Source organism: Copadichromis virginalis, linkage group LG20 (genome assembly GCF_057382275.1).
Source record: "Copadichromis virginalis isolate Kocher_CV1m ecotype Utaka linkage group LG20, C_Virginalis_male_GT1.1, whole genome shotgun sequence".
NCBI lineage: Eukaryota > Metazoa > Chordata > Actinopteri > Cichliformes > Cichlidae > Copadichromis > Copadichromis virginalis.
In genome coordinates, this window is record NC_140637.1 from 9,340,881 (window position 1) to 9,361,140 (window position 20,260).

General features: G+C 41.9%; 1 protein-coding gene across 1 annotated transcript in view; it reads right to left on the bottom strand.

Moving 5' to 3' along the window:
• LOC146684324 (helicase ARIP4-like) overlaps positions 1 to 20,044 on the bottom strand; it is an 85,797-nt gene extending 65,753 nt beyond the window's left edge. Inside the window, exon 1 of the mRNA XM_085444337.1 lies at positions 20,028 to 20,044. The gene's annotated coding sequence lies outside the window, so the exon portion shown is untranslated. The remainder of the gene's footprint in view (positions 1 to 20,027) is intronic.
• Between the last annotated feature and the right edge of the window lie 216 nt (positions 20,045 to 20,260).

The following is a 20,260-nucleotide window of genomic DNA, read 5'->3' on the forward strand; positions in this document are numbered from 1 at the left end:
TCTTCGGGCTGGGAGAAAAGATCGAAGTAGCCGTACAGAAACCATACAAACACGGGGACATAGAAATGCCACAAAAATTGGTCCCAGCCGGGCTGTAGATTCAAATTCAGATAAGTTAAAGTACTTTACTTATATTTAAAAGTAGGTCACATGAACTCCAGCAGAAATACTGTACAGCTTGTTTCATTACTCAGAAGTCGAATCCAGCTCCTCCCCCCCCCTAAAAAGGGGACACTTGATTCAATGCCATCAAGCTTTATGTAACGTTATATACCAGTGGAAAGGAGGCCAAACTATTCTGTTTATGTCAGGCCTTCAGGCTATAAAATAACTGTTACATAACACACATGCAGTATATGTCTGCTACTCTAAGCAGCCCCAGCTGTACTGGGCAAGAAACTTTCTTACCTAAGATGACCCGTTTTAACATTCTGAAGGTGGACAAGACGGCACCTGTTCAAATATAATGCAATCCTATGCAACAGGCCTGTACTAACGTTGTGAAACTCACATTCAGCCATTTTTTCCTAACCCTGAATATTGATTTAGGACTGTGAAGGATACTTACAAAATTACAGGCTCACATTAAAATGAGATCATTTCCCACAAATTATAGCCTCAAGCCTAGCTGAGGTGAGCACAAAGGGAGGATTCTTTCTTTTTTGCAGCACTCTTGCACTAGATTTTGTTCAGGTGTCCGTGCTGCTGTTTATAACTGTTTGTCAAAGCTAACTTGCATGTCTTACAAAGCTTGGCAGTGATCTGACCCCAACACACCACAGATGAAACACCAATGTGTGAGTCAACTTCCAGCTGTCAGAGAGGGCAATTCACTGCCTTTAGTCTTCTGTTTCTTTTAGCTGCTAAAGGAATGCCTGCTGCCCCCAGTGGATAATGCACGCCAGACTGTGGTCAATTTTGCCCATTCATATGACTCACAATGGACTACACTAATGTTGGAGAAGCAAAATTTTATACAAATCTTATGAAACTGTGCAGCTGGAGCAACACTGCTGCAGACCACAATGTCTAAGTGTCTAACGTGCAACTCAAACATGTGCGTGCATCGTCATTTAAAGCCTGGTGTACCACCTGAAAGAAGAGATGAATGCACAAAAAGATGATAGAACACTCGCAGTTTAAGCAGAGCTTTTTTCTTTGCAAAACTTTCAGTGTTGTTTTTTCCCTTTATGTTTTTTTCTTTTCACCTCCTCGTCAGTATTGCAAAGCAAGAGAAGAATGCAAAAGTCTTTCAAATTCAGTATCTGTGGAAAGAGTTCTTCCTTTGCACCAAAGCTGCTGCTGTGAACCTTTAAAAGCACAGAGACGGTTGAAATTCTCTTGAAAGTACTTGCATACGCAGGGTTGAAAATTTAAAAGAAAAGCCATTTGTGTTCCTCTTTCTGTACAATTCTACCTTACGTAACCTCAAACAGCAGGCCAAGGAGGGATTCCAAGGACGTATGATTCAGCCGATAAGGCTTTGTGGAGGACAGCATTACTTTTGGCCAAACAGAGCGAGCGGTAATCTAAATTCTGTGAATATGGGAAGAGGACGCTCTTAATGGGAAAATATGAAAAGCACAGAAAAAACAAATAAAAGATACAGAGCGACGGTGTAGATGAACAAAGACGGGGTCCTGGCTGGAGAGGCAGGGGGAGGGGAGCAGTCTGTGTAATGTCCTACAAACACCACCCCCATGACCACAGGGGAGGGGATGAAGTAGCCTAAATTTCTCTTGCTAAAAAACAAAACAACCCCCCCGAACAACACTATGGTCTGGACTGACATGAGATTACAAAAAAGACGTGGAACCAATGCAGTTGTTATTAAAAGATATTATCATCTTACACTTTTTTGGGGGGGTGAAGTTATTTTCATACTTATTGTTAAAAGCCTTACAACGCATTTGTTGTTTTAAAACATTTTGATATTTTGGACATTTAGCATAACTTATCTTGAAGGTTGCAAAAATAACAAGAAGCACTCCAACAAAGGAGCTCACTCTCTAGGCCGTGTTTCATTTAAAAAAAAAATTTGTATTATATTTTGCATGTATTCATTTTTTTTTCTTCGTTCTTGTGATAAAGTGCCCACGCACATAGCATTGTAGGTTGACTGCTTTTATTACAGACTGTCTTTGCAACAGCTTTCCAGCTGTCCTCCTGTTTCACGCCACGCACAGTTCTGTCATCTGGTCCCAGTGACATATTCAAATGGGGAGACATGATCAGATCATGGGGGTCAGCTGTATGAGTCAGCCTCCCCTGACAACACACCCTGAACCCACTGCTCCACTCCTCCCCTGCAGCTGAGCCACAAACCACACTCTACCACATACCCCCATCGCCTGACGTAGACCAGGGAGCCATCTGGCCTAGCCTACCCTGCCGGGAGAGAAAATCCACTACAGCCACCTGCACCCCTTGCCTATGGACCACATAGAAATTAAAAGGCTGGAGAGTCTGATATCACCAGGTGATCCGGATGTTGGGATCCTTTGTGCGATGGAGCCACAGCAGCAGGGCATGATCTGAACAGAGGGAGAAAGGGCCGACCAGGAGGTAATAAGGAAGAGTGTCGACCGCCCACCGGATGGCCAGGCGCTCTTTCTCTACTGTGCTGTACCTGGCCTCCTGCTCAAAGAGTTTCCTACTGATATAAATAATTGAACCCCGTCCCCCTTTTCTGGTGGGACAAAACGGACCTCAGCCCTCTGTTCAAGGCGTCAGTCTGCAGAATAAAAGGGAGAGAAAAGTTAGTCGTGTCTTAACCTGGACGAACACCATCTGGCATTGCTCCATCCACTGGACCAAATTGTCAGGGTCCCTGTGCCTACCTGGTCGGCTCAGTATGGCTACATATGTTTGTATTTTCATTTTTGTTCCTGCTCTCTCCCTTCCTCTCTCTCCTTCCTCCCTCTGCCTGGGCGGAGCTCACTTGTGGGCTCCTGCCCTTGGCCCACGCACCTGGTCGCAATCACGCACCTGTGGCTCATCACCTGAGAGTGTTCCAGCTCCTTTTTAAGATGGCAGCTCTGTGTTTCTCGTCGCTGGACCGTTGCCGACCCTCGTCAGTGTAACCCCAGCTCAGTTCACTCTAGAGTGTTTCTCAGCGATCTTCCTTTGTAATCCCTTCGTGTCTCTGCGTACAGATTCCCTGGACCAACCCTTGTGTTTCCCGAGCGATCGAGTGTACGTGGAGTGTGAAGAGGAGCGTGAGGCGTGGATGGAGTGTGTGTGGACTTTCTGCATCTTTCCCATTTGTGTGTGGACCCCCAGAGCCCGGCTTTCCCCTCACCTTTGTAAATAGATCACCTGGTGTTGCTGTAATAAAGACTCTTGTGTTTTCAAAACTTAGAGCCTGCGCGTGAGTCCGTGCAGTCCCGTTGTGACACAAATTGGGGCAGCCTTTCAGGTGAGATCAGTCAAGGGGCCAGTCAGATCTGTAAAGCCGGGCACGGACTGGCAGTAATAACTAGCCAGCCCCAAGAACCGCCTCACCTCTGTTTTGGTCTTGGAATGTGGCCAGGATGGGATGGCTTCTGTTTTATCCACCTGTAGACACACCTGTCCACTTCCCAAGTGGTACCCCAGATACTGTACCTCCCTCTGTACAACCGCATAATTCTTCAGGTTTGCCATGAGCCACCGCTGCGTCAGGGACTCCGGGACCATGGCCACCTGCTGCACATGCTTCAGCCAAGTGTTAAGGTGGATGATGATGTGATTCAAGTAGGCGGCAGCATAAGCAGCCTGTAAGATGCAGCACTTGGTCATCGGGTGCTGGAAGGTGGCACGGGCTCTGAGTAAGCCAAATGGAAGTATGACAAATTGGTAAAAACCGTACTCAGTGGAGAAACCCGTTTTTTCCTTAGACTCTGCAGACAAGGGAATCTGCCAGTAGTCCTTGGTTAAATCCAGTGTCGTGAAAAAGTGAGCTGTGTCTAACTGTGCCAGGAGCTCATTGAGCCGGGGTATGGGGAAAGCATCAAACTGCCATACCTCACGCAAATTTTCCCGTCATAACCTCCCAAATGTGTGCAGATTTGCTGTTAGGTCCAAAACATATTGAATTTCATTTTTAGCCGGGCTTGGACCTTTCTCCCAGTTTTCTTTAATCAAGTCCAACACCCCCGGCGGCTTTCTGCCAAATTCAAATCCCAGAGAAATCCCATGGAGGTCTGAGGCACCTCCCACACTGCAAACAGCTGAGGGTCTTACCAGCGACATATTTAATGCCCAGTAATTCATATAGCTCTTTTAGTGTGCGAGATATGAACTTATGTGCCCTGATCAGCCAGTATCTCTTTTGGCTCAGGAGATGACCTGAAACACCACCTGTGCCACACTCTTTGGGGAAATGGTGCGCAGTGGCACTGGTTCAGGATATTGTGTTGCATAAACAGTTAAAACGAATACAAAGCGATATCCCCGTGCACTCCAGTGAAATGGCCTGATGAGGTCCATGCCAATGTGCTCAAATGGGACCTCCATTAATGATAGTGGGCCTAAAGGCACTTTTGGAATGGTCGACTGGTTCACCAGCTGTACACTTGGGGCAGGATGCGCACCATTGGTGCATGTCCGCCTGAGTGCCCTGAAAAAAACAGGAGAACCTGTAGACCTTCACTCAGCGTGTCCTTTTCTACATTAAGTGCTGTGTAGAGAATGTGACAGTGACCAAAACCATCAGGGTTTTTCATAACTGAAAAAAACTGGATGATAAGTGAGGTACAGGCTCTGATCAGGACTCGTAACTCAGCCTTCATATTGAGGGACAGCTCTCTGTACAGCACTGCTACAGTCAACCTGAGGAGGGGCTTTGAACAGGCCAAGGAGGGCTACAGGAGGAGCACAGAGAGCTTCCTCACAGTCAACAACCCCCACCAGCTGTGGAGAGGCATCAAAGCCCTCACCAACTACAAACGCAAGAGCTCCCCAACCCCCAACAGCAGTCTGAAAATTGCAGAGGAGCTCAACCTGGACTAATATGAACTAGAAGCTGCCGCTGGTCTTGGTCCGCAGGGTCCACAACTGAGAACAGGAAGGCTGGTCAAAGGGTAATTAACACTGCCCCCCCCCCCCCAAAAAAAATCACTTGCTGCCCTCTGCCACCCCTGGAGGCAATCGCCAGAGCCTCCTGTCTCAGCACCCCGTTCACCACCTGTTTGACCTGCTGCCCTCTGGTTGGCGCCTCAGATCAATCCGGTCCTACACCTTCAGACTCACAAACAGCTTCTTCCCCTGGGCCATGCAGACTGTCCCCTCCCCCCCCACACTCAACCCCTGCCCACTCACCTCACCAATTTGAGCCATGGTCTGAGTAACCTCCGCCACTCAGGCCTCTTGCATACAGACTATTCAGACGAAGTCTTCTGCTTTGCACTACTTCCAAACACATACTATACCATTATTATCACTTTGACCTTCAGATCAATCTATTGACCTTCAACGAGAGGTCAGAGGTCAAATCTGACATGATATTTTGAATCTTTATATGGTACTTTTTGAAACATAATAAATGTGTGAATGATGGGCATTTTGAATTCCCCAGTATTATGCAGTTCTGGGTGTGAAAAAAAAAAATCACATGGAAACTCTGTACTTAAATATCTCTAAGTCATGTTCTATCTTCATGTAACAGATATTAGCAAAACTAATTAAAAACACAAGCAAATAAATAAGTACATACATTTTTAAAATATTTGTAGCATGTAGAACTGTGCAAAAATGTTAACGACAGAGTCATTTCTTTATATTTTGCTCCCAAGAAACCAAAATATTTTGAAGTGGTTTTGATCGGCAGTTCTGAAGAACTTTTAGAGTTTTTCTTTGGACATTGGCTGCTTTTTCACTGATTTACAGTCCAGTCATTGTATCTCATCATTTTCAGAGGAATGTTTTTTTTTGTTTGTTTTTTTTGCGAGAACATGCAAACTCCACACAGAAAGACCCCGGCCTTCTTGCTGTGCGGCAACAGCGCTAACCACCGTGCCACACGGTGCTGGTATGAAGGTGCTCCGGCTTCCTCCCACCGTCCAAAGACATGCAGTTTGTGGGGATAGGTTCATTGATTAATCTAAATTGCCCATAGGTGTGAATGCGGGAGTGAATGTGAGTTCAAATGGTTGTCTGTCTCTGTGTGTTAGCGCTACAACAGACGGGCGACCTGTCCAGGGTGTACCCTGCCTCTCGCCCTATGACAACTGGGATAGGTTCCAGCACCCCCGCGACCCTGGAAAGGATAAGCGGAAGCGAGTGGATGGATGGATGTTTTGTTTTGTTTTTTAAGCCAATTGACACTGAGCTATGAATCATTCAAGCATGAAAACCTTCATAATTTTCTATAATTCTTTCCCATTTCTTTGGTTGAATCTGACAAAACCCAAAGATAACATAACTTGACGTCGTGCATTTTTACACCAACAAGGCAATTTCCAAACAGCTTAAAACAAAACATCCTGGTATAGTGTCAAGTATTTATTAAAAAGAAAAGTAAAGACTTTGAATAGACAGAGGACAAAAGAGAACAGTATAGGTATTCAAAATGACTCAAGAACTGGACTGGAACAAAAAAACCTGTAAAGTACAGAATGCTTTCCTACATACCCAGAGACACCGTGTAATTAGCTGTTGAAATCCCCTGAGAGTGTGCGCATGCAAGAGTAAAGTTAAAATGATAAAGGAGGGGGGCAGTGAGAAGACAGCTGCTTGCATAAGCTGGCTTACATAAGATCTGGCTAATAATGCCACTGTTCAGCTTAGAAGAAAAAATTAAGTTATACAAGATGTATGCCAAGATGCAAGACATTGTACACACACACAAACTAATTTCTCCATCCCTTTCTTTCACAGAACTCGTACGCATGAAAAATCACATTTTCTTATTAAACTTTACACACAAACTCTCTCTCTCTCAGACACACACACACTTTTGTACTCTATACCAAGGCCCTTCACTGACACATTTATTTTCCAGAGTAATCGTAGCCCAAATCTAATATTAACCCTCAAAAATGTGCTCTAAATGTGATGAGGACTCTCACACTCAAACTGGTTTCACATGCAAAAAAAGGATGTAACAAGAGCTCACACATACTAACGCAGTGATCTTGCACCCTGGTTTCAGACGTCAGCAGTGCTGAACAGTGTTTACCAGGCGCTCATTATAAACCCTGCAGGAGGCTCGATGCAGATTTTAAAGAGGGAAGGAGGGGGGAATGGTAACATGAACTACATAGAGTCAAGCTTTCCCATAAAAAAAACTTGTATATAAGCTCTTCATTTAAACTTAAATTAGAAAGGGCTGACACTGGCTTTTGTATTTTTGAAAGCTGTTCACTTGTACCTCTCCATCACATGTGTTTCACAGAAAAGGGATACAAAAGACTGAAGCGTTTCTAACAACAGATCAGTTTCCTCCTTTGAAAAACTCAAAACCCGACACACTGATGACGCACTGCCCTGATGTCAGCTGACCGTGCACCGCACATTCCCCAAATGCAGGTCATTTGCAAGAATAATCAGACCACCAACGCTTCGGTTCACGGCTCTGAAAATGGATATTGTATAACACCTTCCTTTTATATTGAAGTGGCTTACAGACTTAGAAGATCTGCATCACAACCCCTTGCTTGTGTAACAGAATTACACAATACTGAAACCTGGTGGTGGTGGTGGTGGGGAGGGAGGCAGGGGGTTTACCAATCTAGTCAAGTTGCTTTCATCCAAAACAAGATGACACATAGTTCAAACACACACACACACACACACACACACACACACACACACACACACACACACACACACACACACACACACACACACACAAAGTTCTTTCTACCCAATGTATGTCAGTGCAGATGCTTTTATAAATAGAATATGTTATTCTGTAAAGTGATCATTATGGATGCTCTGTTTAGAGGATGTACTTGGGTGTACTTCACAGTTAGGCTGTGATTTACGTCTTCCTTTGGAAATCTGTTTGGTGACCCTTTGACTTTGTACACTAGCGTCATCATCACCAGACACAGCTATGCATTATATGGCTGTGTTGCCAAAACACATGCTAATTACAGGACTGTGCAAAAGTTTTGAGCCATCCCTCATTTAGTGATATTTTGCTTCTAAAGAGCCAGATTTTCTTGGATTGTTTCTGTGGTCTTGGGGAACAGTTCTCCCCGCTTTCTGAAGGACTTTCAAAGTTTTCCAAGCTACTTCAAGCATAAAAAATCCCTCAAGTCAAGGGATGAAACAGTTCTGTGTCTACACATAACAGTCAACCTAACAAAGAACCAAATTTAAATTGTATCTTAAGGGCTTTGTTACTAGCAGCATTTGATAAAAATCAAAGAAAAAACATAATTTGTTGCCATTTCGTTTTGTTCAGTCTGCAAAAAATGCCAAAGATAAAACAGTTTGACTGACATAAAAATAGTACCAACACGATAATACCCAAAGAGCTAATTGCTGAAAATGTGGCATAGTATGCAGTGTGTCCTTAAAGAACCTGTTGAAACTAAACAAATGGAAGACAAAAGAACAAGTGGCAGGCCTGACAGCAGATGAAGAATATGTCATGCCCTCAAAAGCAATGGAGAAAAATTCAGCAGACATTGCACAGGACCCAAGAGATGCGTCTGGATCTTCAATGTTCACTGAAGCCTCATCAGAAATGTTCTCAGTGTACAGTTGGGCATCAAGAAGCCATTCCTAATTAAGAGAAACTGGGAGAAAATGCTGAGGTATGCCAAATTACACAAGAACTGGACTGAAAAAAAAAATCAGTGATCACAGGTTTTATGGAGAGATGAATCCAAACATAAAGAAGCTGGTTAAGAGAAGGGTGCAAGAAAGTGTGTCTACAACCATCAGCTGAGGCTCTGTCATGGTTTGGGGCTGCATTGACCTCAGTGACAAGAAATCTTGCCAAAACTGACTAAATTATGAACACGGGAAAGTACCATCAGATTTTGATCCACCATGCAATACCATCTGGAACGTAAGAGCAGTAAAAGCATATCTCGATAGAAAAACTCACAGTAGAAAACCATCGGTCATGGATTGACCTCCACAGAATCCAGACCTCAGCATTGTTGAAGCAGTGTGGGATCATCTTGCCAGAGAACAGGACTAAAGGAAGTCAACATCCAAAGAAGAGCTTTGAATGTCTTTCAAGAAGCCTGAAAAATTATTCCTGGACATACTTAAATAAAATACAAGAAAGCTTAAGAGTGTTCAGACTATGTTGAAGAACAAAGGTGGTCATATCAAATATCAATTCCAGGCTCATTAAACCTGTAAAAACTCTGCTTTTGCCCTTTGTTTGGACATGGTTCAATTAATCACTTCACCTATTTCTTATTTGCACAATACTGCAAAATTCAATGCAGTACACACTAAATTTCAAATTATAGTGTTAATGCAGGTACTATTAATAAAAGGAAACGTTTTCAGTCAGTAAGAATGAACAGTATTTTTTCATTAACAAGTGGACCCTGCTTGGTTTAATCTGAACCTGCACACACAGCAACCATTTTTCTAATTCTGTCTTTGAGCCTATAAATACCCACAACATGTACAAGTTTGTCCAGGATTAGCCTCATTTTAATTCTTTAGCTTCGAGGTCACACTCACAACTTAGTGACCTGGATCAATGGAATGATCCGCACAGGCTTGCTTCACTGACTATTTTTAAACCTTTGGGCCAATCCCAAATGTTACTTACATCTAATGCCTGCCCACCTGATCTCCTCTTGCATTACAGCAAAGAAAACAAGAAAAAAAAACAGCCTACACCCACATATGATCACATTTCATTAAAGAGCTTTTAGAATTGAAACAATGAGCATGGAAAACCTTTTCTTTTATGCTGGAGAGTATTTAAGTACAAATATTGTATTTATTTGCATACTATTGTCACCAGCAAATAATATAAAGATTTTCAAGCTTAATCAATATTCTCATGACCAAGGTCCAGGCACTTAAAATGGTAAAGGGTTGAGGAGCAGCATGGGAGGTATCACATATCAGCAGGCCACAATGGCATCCAATTGGATATAGCTGGCTGTGCTTCAGCCAATAAGGAAGGATTTAGTAGGTTCACCGGGTTTGTTTAAGGTTCATGTGCGGACACTAGCAGGGACGGGTCTCTTCTGTTTAGGTTATCTGTACTACCTATAAGGCACTCAGCACAAGGCAACTAAAAAACTGCTGGAAAAGCCATGATAGCTTCAGCATGAAAAAAACAAGACAAAACTGGAGACCAAAGTCCAGAAAAGGGAAAAGGTGACAACAGGAAGAAGAAAATCACTTTTTTCTTCACTGTGAAAAAAACATCTATGATTGGAAAAGTTTCTGCAATGATATTTAGCTAGGATTCTATCGATGTGTGTGAAACACATTTAAATGTGTTTGTAGCAATCAAGATGTTAAGATGACTCAGAACCTTAACAGCAATCAATTTAAATTTTATCACAAGCAAAATGAAATTCTTTTAAAATAATTCTTCTAGACACTATAAAACATGTACACAGTCTCTGCGTCAAAAAACCAATCCAATGTGGAAGGGCCTGAAGACCTGTATTATATCTAATTCAATTTTATTTATATAGCCCCAAATCACAACAACAGTTGCCACAAGACACGTTATATTGTAAAGTAAAGACCCTACAGCAATACTGAGAAAACCCAGATAAACAAACAGCAAGCACTCTGAGCAAGCACTCTACGACAGTGGAAAGGAAAAACTCCCTTTTAACAGGAAGAAACCTCTTGCTGTTAAAAGGAAGAACTAGGCTGCTAGGTAGAGTCAACCATTTACCACAACCAGCTGCGGGGTGAGGGTGGTCACCTATCACTTGCTGGGGGTTGATATCCTGTAGAACTTTACTACAGGAACATCGTCAACCCAGGAGTGACATCACTCCAACGCCAACATCCAAAATTCAAAATGGTGGATTATCTCTGGTAGAAACTGCACACTCATTGGTTAACCACTTGTAATTGACAACAGGGCTGGGCTATATCATACCATTCATGGTAATACCGGTGTAATTTTGGGCAACGATAGGAAAATGACATATCGCGATAGAATATGGGTAAAACGCGCATGCGCAGTGCCTTTGTTTACATACGCACATGGCGGCGATGCAGAATGAGAAGAGCGAAAGTGGATCGTTAAATGAAACAGATGAACCAGAATTGGTTTGTAAAAATGCTGCAGCTTCAGTGGTGTGGAACTGGTTTAGCTTTAGTCCGTCAGATACACAACAAAGCACTATTTTTGGTAGAGCATGCTAGCGGGACGTCGTTATTACCGTGTTGTTTGGAAAATACGGCACACTTAAAATCAATCCTTTGAATTTTCTGAAAATCGACAGTGCCCCTTATAATCCCGTGTGCCTTATGTATGAATTCTGGTTGTGTTTACTGACCTCGAAATGATTTTATGTGGTACAAACTGTCAGCAAGGAATTTGCACTGTCACATTTTTATATAACTTTAATGCACATAAAAAACAGCTGCTTGTTTACATTAATGGGGTTTTTTTGCACTGATAAAGTTGAGGAGTTGTAAAGTATTTTGTCTAGTGTCAATTATATCGTCAGTTATATCGTTATCGCAAATTTTCAAATGTATATCGTGATAAATATTTGTGGTTATATCGCCCTGCTCTTTAGTCAATGAGTCTACGGTTTCATACCTAAATCCACCCTTCCTTGTCACATGCATTTTTATTTTGCAACCAAGATGACAACAGTGGCAACGCTCAGCAAGACGTTTGAAAATAGGTCTTCAGAAACCAACAGGTTATGCCACAGTCGCTACATCCATCTTTTATATGGTCTGTGACTTTAAGGCGTAATCTTTTAAAGCCATTCTGGCAAGCCAACAAATGTTTATTAAAAGAAATCCAATCATATTTTCTCATCCACCTCTGCCAAGATCCATTTCCTCTCATGTTTATCAGACATGAAACTTGAATGCGATTCTAAAGGGAAACAAACTGCTTATCAGAACAGTATATTTTTTTTTAAAAACTACTTGAATTAAAAAGAGCAAACATTTTTATTATTTGTTTTAATGTAAAATGTGGTTTTATTAAAAGGCATCTAATATTCCCCTTCTTCTTCTACTCATTGGTCAAACAGAGCTGAAAAGCACTCAACACTGAAGTCGTGGAAACTTTCCTCACCTGTGAGAAAAATCAACTTCGGAACAAAACAAAGTCTAAAGAGTTTAAAAAGTAAGAATTAACACTTATCTGAGCTTTTTTAAGTGAAAAAAGCAAAATCCCTGCAATAAGCAGACTCTATTAAAGTCTCTTATGTTATTCAAACAACACACAACCAATGGGGAAAAAAAACAATTAGCAAAGAAAGTGCTAAATCATGAAGCAGACAATAGTTACTATTACTTTCTTTTGTCTTTTATAAGAACTGCTGGTACTAAATTATCAGTCCATTAGTTAATTAAATTTTGGTATAGAGCAAAATTTTATATAATCACAACCCTTGCTAGTACTGGGTTGCACCTCCTTTTGCCTTCAGAACTGCGTTCATGCTTCATGGCTCGTATTCAAGACCCTGGAAACATTTCTCAGAGATGCATGCCAGTCCATGATAGCATCACACAGTTCATTTGTCACTATACATCCATGATGAAACTCTCCACTACATCTCAAAGGTGCTCTATTGGATTGAGATCTTGTCATATGGACACACTTATTCAGTTGCTTCTATTAACAAGCAGCTGAATAAGTGTAAATAATAAAAGGCATGTCAGTGGATGTATGTGTATTCCTTTTGTTCTAGTAGGCCAGTTTCCTAATCTTGGCTACAAAAAGCAACCCTCAAATCACATGTTGACCTACAATCATGTTCAAACAGGAATCCAAGCATCTAGCTATGCACACACACAGTGCTGTAATTTAGATAGAACAAAGAGAAGAAAGTAAACAAGATGATAGACATGCAGCAGGTGTAGCTATGGATACTGGACAACAAATGACTAATGTCAACAATAAATAGGTGCATTTACACAAGCAGGTATCATAACCACTGCACACGCAGAGACATGCGCAAAGAAAAAAACTGAGAGGAGAGAAGAGAGAGCTTGCTTATCAGAGGTCACAGATCAAACATAAAAACAATGCTAACAAACACTGTTCCCTGGACTGCCACACACCCACACACCCAAGAAGTATCGGGTCTCTTGGAATCTTCAACATCCTGCAAACGAATTCAACCTTTACCACTGGGTTAAGTGGAAGATGCACAAGTATAGCTGTACTAATAAACACACTGAAGAGGGTTGGCTGTCATAGACACTGCAATACTGCGGATCCTAAACTGAACCACATCTGACCAAAACTTTTGAAATTCTCATATCTTAAGATTGTTTGCTTTAGTAAGCTGTGTAGTTTATATTTGCATATGTACAAGAATTCATGGATTCGAGAGAGAAGGAGAGACTTAACAGAGCAATGAGTACATTTTTAACCCCTGTGGGTCACCGTAGCATCATAGACCACAGTCACACAGACCGCAGTAACACAGACCCATAGGGACCACTTGTGAGCATCTGGTCATGAGAAATAAAGTGTACAGACTAGTCGGATACTACCACACAAACTACGGGTGACTGCTAGCAAACAAAGCAATTGCAAGGAGGTTTTGGGTCCAGCACCTGTACAGTTTAAGAAATTTGACATTTGAGCAACTGTTGCAGAACAATTTCCTTTCAGGGATTATTACAATAATTTGTAATCTGAAAATGTCACCAAGTATTTGTCACGAAATAAATGAATGAACTCTAATAACTGTGACAGAAATCCTGCAGTGGATAGCTTCACCATTATTTAAATGCAGTTTACAAACACTGAGATTCAAACTGAGACCACTTCCAATGAGTTCACAGTGTGTTACTGAAAAGAAAGGAAAAAGTGGCCGATGAAAACTCAGAGATGTGAACAGACTCTATCCTCTCAGATATCTAGCACTGAAAATCTGATACATCACAGCAGACTTGCATTCATCAATACAATCCTTGACTCTGGGAGTAAAACTTACAACTGAGCAGGTGCTCAGAAAGAAGATGTTAAATCATTAAAAGTTTAGTAGGATGAGGCCCTGAAGGGATCATCTCAGGGGTGTGTAGGATTTTTCCACAAGACAGGCTCGGTAGTAACTTTCCATTAAAGGAAAAAGCAGTCAGGAGACAACCCCTATGCTCAACTGTTTACCTTGCTACAGCTAACAGCCCAGATGCAGCTGCTACCCCCACCCCATCCCCCTGTTTTAATTATACTGTTAGACAAGACACAGTGTAATAAATCAAAACATGACATCGAATTTTGAAAATGAGAAATATCAGACTCTTAAGGAACATGAAGGCAGGACTTCAAATTAATTCCCCACTGAATGTGTAAAGGCCTGAAGGGTAGGAAAGTCAACACGGCCAGGCTTTCTCTGCATTAGCTGACTCAAGAAAACCCAAAACTCCAGCTGGAAATAACGGGTATCACGATGGTGGTTATCAGCTTTCTCTATTAAGCTGGACTTTCCGCTTCAGGCTCTGTGCGGCCCACATGAAAGCGCCCTTTCAAGCATCATATGACTCTTCTCCTGCACAAAATGATCCCTATGAGTCGGAGAGATTATCAGCTGATCATAGTAAAACAGTGACACAAATATATAAAGAACATAAAATTTTTAACAGTCAAGGCCAACACCGTTGCAAATACAAGAGATTAATGTTGAGGAAAATCCTTAATCTGGTGATCGACTGCACAGTGCAGTAAAATTGACATTTTAATTTGAGTGAATATATTTATTTTATCACAGTGCCCTCTCAGAGCTATTTATTTCTAATGTGACTGCTGCACATTAGTCTGAAACTTTAAAGTAGAGACATTTAAACATTAAATGTTCCTGTCCCACAGCCTAATAGAAGAGACTTTGAAATTGCTTTAGTTCGTTGGAAGATCAAAGTGAACTTGATTAAACAGGTATTCTTACTGTGTGTTTTGTGCAGTAGTAGCTGCAATTCCAGCAGTGTCAAACAGGCTTATGAGCAGTAACTAGGCAGTAGTAAGCTACAGCTTAACATGCACCTAAAAACATGTTCTCCCAGCAGAGAATCTCTATCACACTTACAACATGCTGTAAGTAAAATAATTAGTGAAATCGTGGTGCTTCTGGTCATTTTAAACCCAGTAAAAAGAGAATGACGTTTGTGACACTGAAAACTCTGACTACATGTTCGACATAGCTCGATAACCTACTAATCCCTCTTCATAGCATACCCCTATGGCCACACCAAGGTTTGCTGAGTACTGCAGAATTCGGCTACGTTGGATTTTTTTGTGGATTGGCTAGAGATATTTTACATTTATAAATAAAAAACATTTTAAAATTGCTTAACTTATTTAAACCAATCCGATCATAACAACATACATATACAAATACAGACACTCATAACGTGCCCCAATCATCTCCACCGCTTTGGTCCTGCCTTCTCACACCAACTCTGGGCGTACTGGCTGGTTTTGACTGGCTGTTAACTGCTATTTCCTGCACATACTGGAGATAATGTTTCAGCAGCCTGAGTTACACAAATAAAGATGGTATAACAAAGTCTCTCAAAGTTTTAAGTGCTTTGGTTTTATGACAAGTCTGGTTTAAGCTTGTCATGGTCACTCTGACGAATGGTGACATCACAACTGCTGCCACTCGCCACGCTTTTGCATCGATATGCTTGTCACACCACAGAGCCCTCAAAACCATTACAACTGGCGTGAAGAACTGAGTATAAAGGAGTACTTAGTACTACTCTTACACTCCACTGATGCTGAGGGTTTTTTATTCTGATGGGCGACATCATTCGGGAGAAGCCACTCTGCTGCTGCCATTAGTTACATCCCTGTCTCCAGATTTCTTTTCACTGGCTGAGGTTTTTACGCTCATACATAAAGAGAACAGTCACAGACTTCAAACCACTCTTCCGCATGCAGTTTTAGACAGAAGTAACACTCAGCATGTTCACTGCTGTAAGCTAGACAGCAGTCGCTCTCTGCATCTGCCCCTCTGTTCTTTACACTCAATTAGCCACAAGAAGAAAAATGAGCCTTTTGCAAAATTTCACACTTCCTCCATCAATCCTGATGTGTCACAGTAAAAAAGAGAAATTGCTGACAATTCCTCTATTAAAGATTTTAAAATGACATTTAGTTAGGTTAACTATTACAGTAGGTCAGAGACACAGTGGCTCATCCACCCCACTCGTGTTGGTATTACGAATTTCCTAAAACATGAGAAGCACCGGAGCTCAGTCCCTCAGCTCCGTCGTTCTTTCACTCGTTCTCTTTCCATTTCTGCTCCACTGATTTACATTTTCTGGCCACAAGGAGAGATAAAGTAAAACCAAATCTCTAGTTAATCCGAACTCCCTGCTGTGATGTTTCACTCAACTCTGAAAATTAGCATCTGACCCAGGTCAGAGCGCCCTGCCCGGCATCCATCACTTTCTATCTCATTGTGGTTTTTGTCCCCCGTCTTTACAAGAAGCGTAGGTCAAAGAGACACTTACAACACTCACCCGCTGTTTAGGACTCAGTATGGGAAGCAGTGAGCATGACACACATGCCCTCTTCTATAACTCAAAGACAGATATTCTTTCCCGATTCCCTTGTTGGCACATTCATCTGCAGAAAGTACATTTAGTAGACAAATATCCTCCATCCTTTATTGTTTATTTTTTAACTACATGAACACATCTCACCCTAACTGCTTTGAAACATTTGATAAGTGAGAACTAAAAGTGCATTTTCGACTTCGCCACCAGCGCTATCATGCTAGTGCGGGCAGTTCTTCCCCTTATATCGTCAAGCAGATGAAATCTCATCTGGTGCTCAACCCCCATCACCATACATAAATGTCAAGCAGGCCAGCGGTAGCCACCTTGCTCCCATCACTCCTGTGCTGTTTCTAGGGATGTGTTCCTGTACTGAGCTGCCTGCTGAGCTCATTAGCAGGAACAGACCGAGTGATGTAAGGGTGACTGGAGGGATGAAAAGAGCACTACAGGAGCGCCCCCAGATCATCCTTTCAAAATTATACTGAGAATCTGGATCTAAACAGAACCCCCGCAAAAATGTAATTAACCAATCTTGACCTGTGTTTGAAGTATGCAAGCCTGCAAACAGTATTTTGTTCAAGAGAGCGCGAGAGAGGAAACAAAGGCCAAAACTGGACAAACACATACACGGCCAGATTTGACAAGTCTGGGAGTTTGCCAACCTGATCATATCAAAGCTTGAGTTTGAATCATTCCAGACAGTCTTAAGTAAGAAAAGACGCAATGTAACCTTCAAAACGGTACTTCAAATTCATCTCTACCAGCAGCACAATAAGTTTCACTAAAAAACCCCAAAAAACCCCCCACAAAAAACCCCCAAAAAAACACAACACTTGACGGCCAGTTAGTGAAGCGTTTAAGATTTATACAGGAGCTTGATAGAATTTTTTTAAAAGTAAAGAGGCTTCCATAAGCTCAGGTTGCAAAACCAGAGTTTGTGCACTTCTAATGAGCTTTAAAGTAGAAATGTGGTATGCTTCAACTCTCTTTCTTCTCGCAGCTTTCTTGTCATTTCTTTAAGTAGTCTGCAGGAATAGTTCTCCAGGCTTCTTGAAGGACATTCAAAGCTCTTTTTAAGTAAACAACCTTTAATTGTCTCATACACAATTATACAGGGTACAACATGTAGTGAAATTCTTGAGCTGCAGACATAGCCGCGCCATTCCAGGGCTTTGTTTTAAGAATGGGGGGTCTAGCCAGGACCCTTACTGGATACCGGGTAGGAATCGAACTTGTGACTCCCGCTCCGAATGGGGCGTAGTCTTACCACTACACTATCCAGAGCCAGCATATTTTGGATGTTGTCTCCCTTTTTTTCGGTTCTCTGTCAACTATGTTTCCACACTGCTTCAATAACGTTCAGGTCCAGGCTCTGGGGAGGCCAGTCTATGACTGATTCGTGTTCTCTGGTGTTTTTTTCTGTCCCAATATGCTTTTACTACATTGGCAGCATATTTGGGATAATGGTCATGCTGAAAAAATTAAGCTGTGGCACAATCAGGCAATTTTCATATGGTGTTTCACGGTAGATCAAAATCTGATGGTATTTTTCTGTGTTCATAATTCTAACAAGATCTCCAACACCACCGGCTGAAATTCAGTCCTAAACCATGACAGAGCCCTTGAGGATGTTATTTTCTAGTTCAGTTCTTGAGTAATCTGGCATTCCTCAGCCCTTTCTCCCAGTTTCCTTTAAGAATGGCTTCTTGACAGCCAACGTTTCACTGAGACCATTTCTGATGAGGCTTCAGTGAACAGTCGCTGGATGGACAGAGGACCAGATGCATGTCTAAGGTCATGAGCCAGGTCTTGCATTTTTTAAGTGTTTTTCATGACTTGCAGGCACTGTTCATCTGCTGTAAATAGTTTTTTTAGGCCACTTCTTCTTTTGTCCTCCACTTGTGTAGTTTCCACAGATTCTTTAGAGACACTGTACCTCATAGGTGTCAAACTCTGGCCCGCGGGCCAAATTTGGCCCGCAAAGCCATACCAAATTACTATTAGAGCTGGCCTACTGGTATTATACAGCTAATATATATATTGTTTAGTATTAAGCTTTGCTTGTTCCATATTCAGTTTTTCAGCAAAACGTGTTTGAGTCCATAAGAAAAGATTCATTCTTATATCTGGAGGAATAAATATATTTCAATAAATATTAACGTTAGCCCGCGACTTTGTTCCAGTTTTGAATTTTGGCCCACTGTGTATTTGAGTTTGACACCCCTGCTGTACCTCATGCTATGTTACTTTCTTTTTGGGGATAACCTTGTTGCAAAAAATACTATGTTTATGTCTGTCAAACCATGTTGTTGGCATTTTCCACAGATTGAATCAAAGAAATTGAAGGAACTAGTTTTTGTAGCAGGCTGCTGGTAACCAAGTACCTTAAAATATAAAATAAATTGCTAAGTTGTCCGTTAAGTATAAACACAACACAAGTTCTTCTAGTGATCTAGGTATCCTTTGTTGTGCTTTAATCCTTCATAGCCCGGTGTTAAATGGCAACCCTCTGGTCCGGTACAAGGACCGGACTGAAAATTGAGTGAAAACTTTGAGAGACCTTCAGAAAGCCTGGAGAACTATTTCCTCAAGGAATAATTAGAAAGTGTGGCTCCTTGAAAACAAAAAATATAAAATCCTCTGTACTTTTGCACAGTGGTGTGTGTGGGTACAGTTAAATAAACTGCCATACTTCTGCGCAGATGCACTTTCCTCTGCACTTTTAACTTCCGTGTTAAGACAACTGGTATATTCCAGTGCTTACAGATGCTCACTGCTGTATATTTGTGGAAGCCTTTTGTGTCTCTAGATGGAGCTGTGCAAAGTCCTACAAACTGTCTCGAGTGATGTCATTTGGTTGAAGCTGTGCACAAGTGTGACAAACGAACTGAAAAGCAAGTGGAGAAGTTAAAAAGTGGCTGTGAAAGATCCCGGGAATACTAACGCTTAAGCTGCTGATGGTGCTAATCGGCATCCTAATAAACAGAAAGCCTCAGTTTACATAAGTCTTTACATAAGTCACTTTCCTTATGCTTTCCCTTCATAGCCTAACTGTTAAGTAACACCTATCCGCTTCTTATTTAATGTGTCCCCCTGACTGCATCTCTGTGTCGGCTACTTCTTCCGAAGTCCTGCTATAGAAAAATTAACACGAAAATGAAAGCAGCGTGCTTGCTTGTTTCATAACACAGAAGAGGGGGGGCTGCAACAGCAATGCAGACAGGAGGAGGAAGCGAAGAAGGGGTGGGGGGTGCAAGTGCAGCATGCTCCTCTATTGTCTGGAGCCTAATTGACGCTCCAAAATAGCCCAACAGGAGAGGGGAAAATGCTTTTAGCAGGAAGAAAACATTCGAAAGCGGACATTAAAGCCGGCGTGTGTCTCTCACCTTCCGTCCCCGTCTCTGCGATGAGTCCCTTCAAGTAAAAAAAAAAGGGGGGAAAAAGCTTTTATTTAGGAAGTGGTAATGAGAGGCAGGGCAGGCTTGGCCGCTTTCACCCATTCATCGGTTTCTTACTGAAAGAGGAGGGTCGGTCCTGTTGGTCCCTGCACGCGCTCTGTACAGGGAAAAAAAAGCCATTACGAAAGTTCCGGAAGTGCCCGAGCATCCAAAGTGTTGTG